The sequence below is a fragment of the Cololabis saira genome, unplaced genomic scaffold (genome assembly GCF_033807715.1).
Source record: "Cololabis saira isolate AMF1-May2022 unplaced genomic scaffold, fColSai1.1 scf044, whole genome shotgun sequence".
Lineage (NCBI taxonomy): Eukaryota > Metazoa > Chordata > Actinopteri > Beloniformes > Belonidae > Cololabis > Cololabis saira.
Window position 1 is genome coordinate 240,001 of NW_026906208.1, and position 7,500 is coordinate 247,500.

The 7,500-nt window shown below is 43.1% G+C and overlaps 5 non-coding genes across 5 annotated transcripts in view; all 5 read left to right on the forward strand.

Annotated features, from left to right (window-relative positions):
- Positions 1 to 173: 173 nt before the first annotated feature.
- On the forward strand, positions 174 to 292 carry LOC133433348 (5S ribosomal RNA). The gene has a single exon (XR_009777558.1). It is a non-coding gene; the product is annotated as a 5S ribosomal RNA (ribosomal RNA).
- A 199-nt stretch (positions 293 to 491) lies between these two features.
- LOC133432956 (5S ribosomal RNA) lies at positions 492 to 610 on the forward strand. The gene has a single exon (XR_009777190.1). It is a non-coding gene; the product is annotated as a 5S ribosomal RNA (ribosomal RNA).
- Positions 611 to 6,843: 6,233 nt separating this feature from the next.
- LOC133433338 (5S ribosomal RNA) lies at positions 6,844 to 6,962 on the forward strand. Its single transcript, XR_009777549.1, has one exon. It is a non-coding gene; the product is annotated as a 5S ribosomal RNA (ribosomal RNA).
- Positions 6,963 to 7,162: 200 nt separating this feature from the next.
- On the forward strand, positions 7,163 to 7,281 carry LOC133433153 (5S ribosomal RNA). The gene has a single exon (XR_009777372.1). It is a non-coding gene; the product is annotated as a 5S ribosomal RNA (ribosomal RNA).
- Positions 7,282 to 7,498: 217 nt separating this feature from the next.
- The window catches only part of LOC133433218 (5S ribosomal RNA), a 119-nt gene continuing 117 nt past the window's right edge, over positions 7,499 to 7,500 (forward strand). The window contains exon 1 of the ribosomal RNA XR_009777433.1: positions 7,499 to 7,500. This exon is cut by the window's right edge and continues 117 nt beyond it. This is a non-coding gene — a ribosomal RNA (5S ribosomal RNA).

Below are 7,500 nucleotides of genomic sequence, written 5' to 3' on the forward strand. Positions count from 1 at the left end.
ATTTCAACGTGGTAACAGCGACAGCTCACGTCCTAAAGTGATTTGCACATGGTTAAGGCACTTTAACTCCAACAAATAAGCGCTTCTAAATTATTATCACCAACAAATCAATGACTTATATTATATGACTTATCTTCAACTCCATATAAGAGGTATTTCAAGCTGCAGCTTCTGCTTACGGCCATACCAGCCTGGATGCGCCCGGTCTCGTCTGATCTCGGAAGCTAAGCAGGGTCGGGCCTGGTTAGTACTTGGATGGGAGACCGCCTGGGAATACCAGGTGCTGTAAGCTTTTTCAACTTGCAGAGAGCGCTCTCGCTTAATCTACCCACACATATTTCCACGTGGTAACAGCGACAGCTCACGTCCTAAAGTGTTTTGCACATGGTTAAGGCACTTTAACTCCAACAAATAAAACCAACAGATCAATGACTTATATTCTATGACTTATCTTCAACTCCATATAAGAAGTATTTCAAGCTGCAGCTTCTGCTTATGGCCATACCAGCCTGGATGCGCCCGATCTCGTCTGATCTCAGAAGCTAAGCAGGGTCGGGCCTGGTTAGTACTTGGATGGGAGACTGCCTGGGAATACCAGGTGCTGTAAGCATTTTTTTTTTTTTTTTTTTTTTTTTTTATTGATCTTTTTATAGGAAACAACATACAATGAAAACATGGAAATCTGTAGTCAAACACACGCATTATACATTGTCTCCTTTTTTTTTTTTTTTTTTTTTTAAAACACACAAAACCTAACTAAGGAACAGAGTCTCTGTAGCGTTAAATAATAAATAAACAGATGAGCAAGAAATGATCAAAGGAGGAAAGTAATGTATGAGCAAAAATGCATACAAAAAACAAATGCAGTGGTGAATGTAGATGCCCACAAGTGCTATCCCATTAACTGGAAATAAATAAAACATAAAAAAAACAAATTAAGGAGATGAAAAGAAAATTAAGGGAGGGGGGGGTCAGTCGGTGGGTAGAGTCTTCAACGCGGTAAAGTGGTATATGAAAGATTGCCATTTGCGAACGAATTTAGCTGCGTTGCCTTTTAAAGAGTATCTCACCTTCTCCAATTTAAGAAAAAACATAACATCACTAAGCCAAATAGAAATAGACAGGGACTTGGGGGATTTCCATAGAAGTAAGATACGACGTCTTGCTAAAAGGGATGTGAAAGCCAATACTTCTGACTGTGTGGGGCTGATATGTGAGGAGTCAACAGTGAGTCCGAATATTGCTAAGAGAGGGGCCATAACAACTTTTTTACCTAGAACTTTAGACATGATCACAGAATAATCACTCCAAAATTTCTGTAACCTAGGACAGGAGAAAAACATATGACTTAAATTGCATGGAGAACCCTGGCATCTGTCGCATAGGTCTGCAACATTCGGATATATTTCCGATAATCGGGATTTTGATAGGTGGGCTCTATGCAGCACCTTAAATTGAATAAGTTCAAATCTAGCGCAAGGCGTGCTAGATCGTATGCTACGGATAGCTTTATCCCACAGCTCCCCTGTGAAGTCAAGGCCCAACTCTCGTCCCCAACCCTCCCGAGCTTTATCTACAGAATGATCATCAAATGTCATACACAGTGTATATATCTTAGATATCAGAGATTTTTGACTGAGTTTCATTGTTAGAAGATCATCCCACGGTTGGTTAGCAGGAAGGGAAGGGAAGCATGGAAACAGAGCAGAGGCGCAGTGTCGAAGCTGGAAGTAGCGAAACAAATGGGAGGCAGGCAAATTGAACTTTGACCTCAGATCTGAAAATGTGGAAAAGATACCATCCTTATATAGATCCCTGAAGTGCTTAATGCCCCGGTTGTACCAAATCATAAAAGTGGTGTCTATTAGTGATGGAGGGAACAGATGATTCTTAGTAACAGGTGTATAGATGGATGGAGAAGCAAATTTAAAGTGGCGCCTAAACTGTGACCAAATCTTAAGGGAGGAAAGCACCACAGGGCTATTTGTAAACTTAGAGGGATTCAATGGTAAAGAGGAGGAGAATAGGGCCGTTACAGAGGATGAAGAGAGTGACTGAGCCTCCAATCTGCACCATAATAACTCAGGAGACTGAAGCCAATAAATTAGTTTGTGAATATGCGCTGACCAATAGTAAAGCATAAAGTTTGGTAGTGCTAGACCCCCATTAAATTTAAATTTTTGGAGAAGCGAATACCTCACTCTGGGTGTCTTACCGGCCCATAAAAAGTTGGAAACAATTTGGTCAAGTGATTTAAAAAAAGATTTTGGTAGAAATAAAGGAGTGCATTGGAACAAAAAAAGAAATTTAGGCAATACAGTCATTTTCACTGTGTTAATTCTTCCTATCAGCGACAGTGGTAGGGAGTTCCACCTCTGTAAGTCCGCCTTCACTCGAGTTACCAGTGAGGAAAAATTAGCGGTGAAAAGAGAGGGCAGAGTGCGGGTCACATTAATCCCTAAGTATCTAAAGCCCGACGGGCTGAGTTTAAAGGGGATATCAGATTGTTTGAGTTGTAAAGCAGAGGAGTTTATGGGGAAGCATTCACACTTGTGAAGATTGACCTTATAGCCGGAGAAGGATCCATAATTCTTCAACAGAGATAATATTGGTGCGATGCTGGTTAAAGGGTCAGATACATATAAAAGGAGGTCGTCTGCATAAAGTGACAATTTAAGTTCCACATTGGACCTAGAGACTCCGCGAAATAGAGGAAGAGTTCTTAAAGCAATTGAAAGTGGTTCGACGGATAGAGCGAATAGCAAAGGGGAGAGAGGGCAGCCCTGTCTCGTGCCACGTGATAATGTAAAATAAGTGGAGTAGTTGTCATTGGTGTGAATGCTGGCCTGAGGGGAAGTGTAAAGAAGTCTAATCCACGATATAAACCTGTGTCCAAATCCGAATTTATGAAGTGTTGCAAAAAGATAGTTAAATTCGACATGATCAAAAGCTTTCTCAGCATCAATTGCGATAACAACTTCAGGGAGTGGAGAAGAATCTTTAGAGAGAATCACATTAAGAAGTGTACGAACATTATAGAAGAGCTGGCGTCCCTTGATGAAACCATTCTGCTCCTCAGATATGATGCTAGGAAGGATCTTATCAAGACGAATTGCTAGTGCTTTGGCTAAAATTTTGACATCTACATTCAGTAAGGACAAGGGCCTATAAGAAGTGCATGATTCAGGGTCTTTGTCCTTCTTCAAAAGGAGGGCAATAGACGCCTGCATTAAAGAGGGAGGCAATGAGCCATGATCAAGGGACTCATTGTACATTGAAAGTAAAAGGGGGGCTAATTTGTCTTTGAATTTTTTGAAAAACTCAGCTCCGAACCCATCGGGACCAGGGGCCTTGTTGCTTTGCGTAGCTTCAATGGCGGCGGCAATTTCTTGCAAGCTGAAAGGAGCATCGAGGCCATTAGCCACATCCAAATTAATAGTAGGGACAGTGATATTATCAAGAAAGGAGGTCATTTCTGCTGTGTCAAGTGGAGATTCTGACTCATAGAGAGAGGAGTAGTATGATTTAAAAATTGTGTTGATGGCGATTCGATCGGTGGTAAGTGTGCCATTAGAATCTCTAATGCTGGGAATCAGTCTCGACGTTGCTTGCCTTTTTAATTGGTGAGCCAATAACCTGCTTGGTTTATCGCCGTGTTCATAATAGTTGGCATGAGCGCGTAATAGGAGCCGTTCAGAATCAGCTGTCGCTATAAGATCGAATTTTGACTGCAAATCAAGCCGTTGTTTCAGTAAACTCGGACTCGGGTTAACTGAGTTTAGTCTGTCTGTGTCCTGAATTTTAGATGTGAGCTCCTGTAATTTAGCCCTGCGGATTTTACTGGCGTATGCTGAATAAGAAATAATCTGTCCTCGCAAATATGCTTTGAGTGATTCCCATACTAGCGAAAAACTGGTAGAATCTGTTTTGTTTAATGCATTGAAATCATCTATTGAAGCAGATATAGAGACATTAAATGCATCGTCGGATAAAAGCAATGGATTAAACCTCCAGGGAGAAGAAAAACGGGGGCGCTCAGACCATGTTATATTCAAAGTTAGAGGGGCGTGATCCGAAATAACAATTGGGTGGTATACGACAGAAGTAACTTTGGGGAGAAGAGAGCCATCAACAAAAAAATAGTCAATACGTGAATATGACTGATGTACTTGTGAAAAAAAAGAGAATTCCTTATCTCCAGGATGTGAGACCCTCCACGGATCAACAAGCCCGTTCTTGACTGTAAAATCGGTAATAGATTTTGACATAGAGGATTGAGTCAAAGTACGAGGATTCGAACGGTCCAAAGAAGGATTAATAACACAATTCAGATCACCGCCCAGTATTGTAATATGCGTATTTAAGAAAGGGAGGTTGCCAAACAGCCTATCCGTAAAATTGGGGTCATCAAAATTAGGGGCATATATATTCACCAACAATACAGGGTTACAGTATAGAGTGCCCGCAACAATAAGATATCTACCATTCTTATCGGATATTGTCCTGGAGACGGAGAAATTGACTCTTTTGTCGATCAAAATTGCTACTCCTCTAGACCTAGAATCAAAATTTGAATGAAAAATATCACCCACCCAAGCTCGTTTGAGTCTGCAATTATCTTTATTTCGCAAATGAGTTTCCTGAAGGAAAGCTATGTCAGTGTCCAAGCGTTTCAAATGTGAAAAAATCTTTGATCGCTTAATTGGATTATTCACACCTTTCACATTCCAGCTAGTGAATGTAATGTTTGATCCAGTATCAAGCTTGCGCAGATTACGATCGTTCATAGGCATTCTCTGAGAGAAAATAAGACCGACTCACCCACCACCAGAGGAGATATAAGGAAAAGAGGTAAAAGGGAAAACCAAAACAAACAAAACTCAGGAGTATATACATACCTACAGAGACAAAAAGCCAACATCCCATAACCCCCGCCCACCCACCCAGCGCACATTAGATGATCCCATCCCCAAACGATGGAAACAGCCGTGCTGGCTTCAAAGGAAGCCATTCTCGAAAAGAGATGCTTTCGACTATAAAGCTAAATACAAAAACAAAAACAAAATTAGCTCCTGCAGAGTTAAACCCTTAAAAAAATAAAAAAATAAAATATGAGGCATATGAAACCATCAATCTAAGCCATTCTGACGATCGCTGTCTTGTCAGGGTAACAACAAACGTAAATTAGGGAGATCTTTGGCCTATAGAACAATAATATATACATATATGCACTCACACACCCACACAGACACGCACACACATGCACACAATTTAAGCAAAGACAGGGGTGCGTGCATATTTTCTTATCAAGGCATCATACCAGAGAAATGATTAGGCCATCAATTTAAAACAGTGTTGTTCCCATTGATAGTTAGAAGAGAAAAGAAAAAAAAAAAAATAAATAAATAAAAAATAAAAAATAAAAAATTACGACATAAAGTCCCATTTTCTGAATTGACTCAGTCACTCACCCCGGGCCAGAGTCCCGCACGGACATCAAGCTGGATAAGTCGTCCCAGAAAACTAGCTGGTAGTCACTTTTTTTATTTTCCTGATGAATGCCAGGGCTTCATCTGGCGACGTGAAGTCACGTTGCTGGCCATCATGGGTTACACGCAGCCGGGCGGGATACAGCAATCCATACCGGACTCCTTCAATCTCCCGCAGCTGACGGCGCACGTCATTAAAGGCAGCGCGCGCCCGCGCTGTCTTGGCTGTGTGATCCGGGAACACGGAGATGCTCATACCCCGGACTTTGATCTGCTGCCGCTCTCTCGCCTTTCTCAGGATGTCAGCGCAGTCGGTGTAATAATGCAGCCTGGCCACTATTGCGCGGGGCCGCTCCCCGGGCTTCGGTCTCGGCATGAGGGTGCGGTGGGCTCTGTCCACCACCGGCTCAGCGTCGAGGGAGAAGGCTTCCGCCAATAGCCTGGAAACACCGGCTGCAGATGAAGAGTCAGGATCCTCCTCCGGGACGCCAATAATCCGTACGTTCTGCCGACGAGACCTTGACTCCAAATCCTCGCATCTGTCCTCCAGCCTCACATATTCTTTCGACAAGTGATCCACTTTTTTCTGGAGAGCAACGATGTCGTCTGAGCAGCTTGAGACGGACAGCTCCATCCCAGCGACCGTGGTCGCGAGACCCGCGACGTCCGCCTTCATGGAGGAAATACTGCCAGAAAGATCGGCTTTAAGAGAAAGCAGCTCGGACTTAATGGACGTTAAATTATCGGTAAGTGCTGCCTGAAGCTCTGACCGAAATATAGCTGCAACATCATTGCGGAGAGCGGAGAGGAGTTCGGTTTTAAGCCGGCTGAACTCCGCAGCTGGAACCTGCGCAGCGCAGGTGCTCTCCGGAGGAGGGGAATCACCGCGGGGCGAGGAGACGGCATGAGCAGCAGGCCGCGGGTTAGCTGGAGGGTTATTCCCCGCTTTGAAGGACTTTGGAGGCATTTCCGTGGTAAGTTGTCGAAGTAACCGCGTTGAAAATAATTTAGTTAAAACCAAAGCCGTGGGAGTGATGCAAAAAGTGCCTATAAATGTTGAATTAAAATTAACCCTGCAGGAGCTCCGCTAATCACGTCTCACCCCATGTACAGCTAAGCCGGAAGCCTCGCTGTAAGCATTTTCAACCAGCAGAGAGCACTCTCGCTTAATCTACCCACACATATTTCAACGTGGTAACAGCGACAGCTCACGTCCAAAAGTGTTTTTCACATGGTTAAGGCACTTTAACTCCAACAAATAAACGCTTCTAAATTATTATCACCAACAAATCAATGACTTATTATATGACTTATCTTCAACTCCATATAAGAGGTATTTCAAGCAGCAGCTTCTGCTTACGGCCATACCAGCCTGGATGCGCCCGATCTCGTCTGATCTCGGAAGCTAAGCAGGGTCGGGCCTGGTTAGTACTTGGATGGGAGACCGCCTGGGAATACCAGGTGCTGTAAGTATTTTCAACCAGCAGAGAGCGCTCTCGCTTAATCTACCCACACATATTTCAACGTGGTAACAGCGACAGCTCACGTCCTAAAGTGTTTTGCACATGGTTAAGGCAATTTAACTCCAACAAATAAAACCAACAAATCAATGACTTATATTCTATGACTTATCTTCAACTCCATGTTAGAGGTATTTCAAGCTGCAAGCTTCTGCTTACGGCCATACCAGCCTGGATGCGCCCGATCTCGTCTGATCTCGGAAGCTAAGCAGGGTCGGGCCTGGTTAGTACTTGGATGGGAGACCGCCTGGGAATACCAGGTGCTGTAAGCTTTTTCAAACAGCAGAGAGCGCTCTCGCTTAATCTACCCACACATATTTCAACGTGGTAACAGCGACAGCTCACGTCCTAAAGTGTTTTTCACATGGTTAAGGCACTTTAACTCCAACAAATATGCGCTTCTAAATTATTATCACCAACAAATCAATGACTTATATTATATGACTTATCTTCAACTCCATATAAGAGGTATTTCAAGCTGCAGCTTCTGC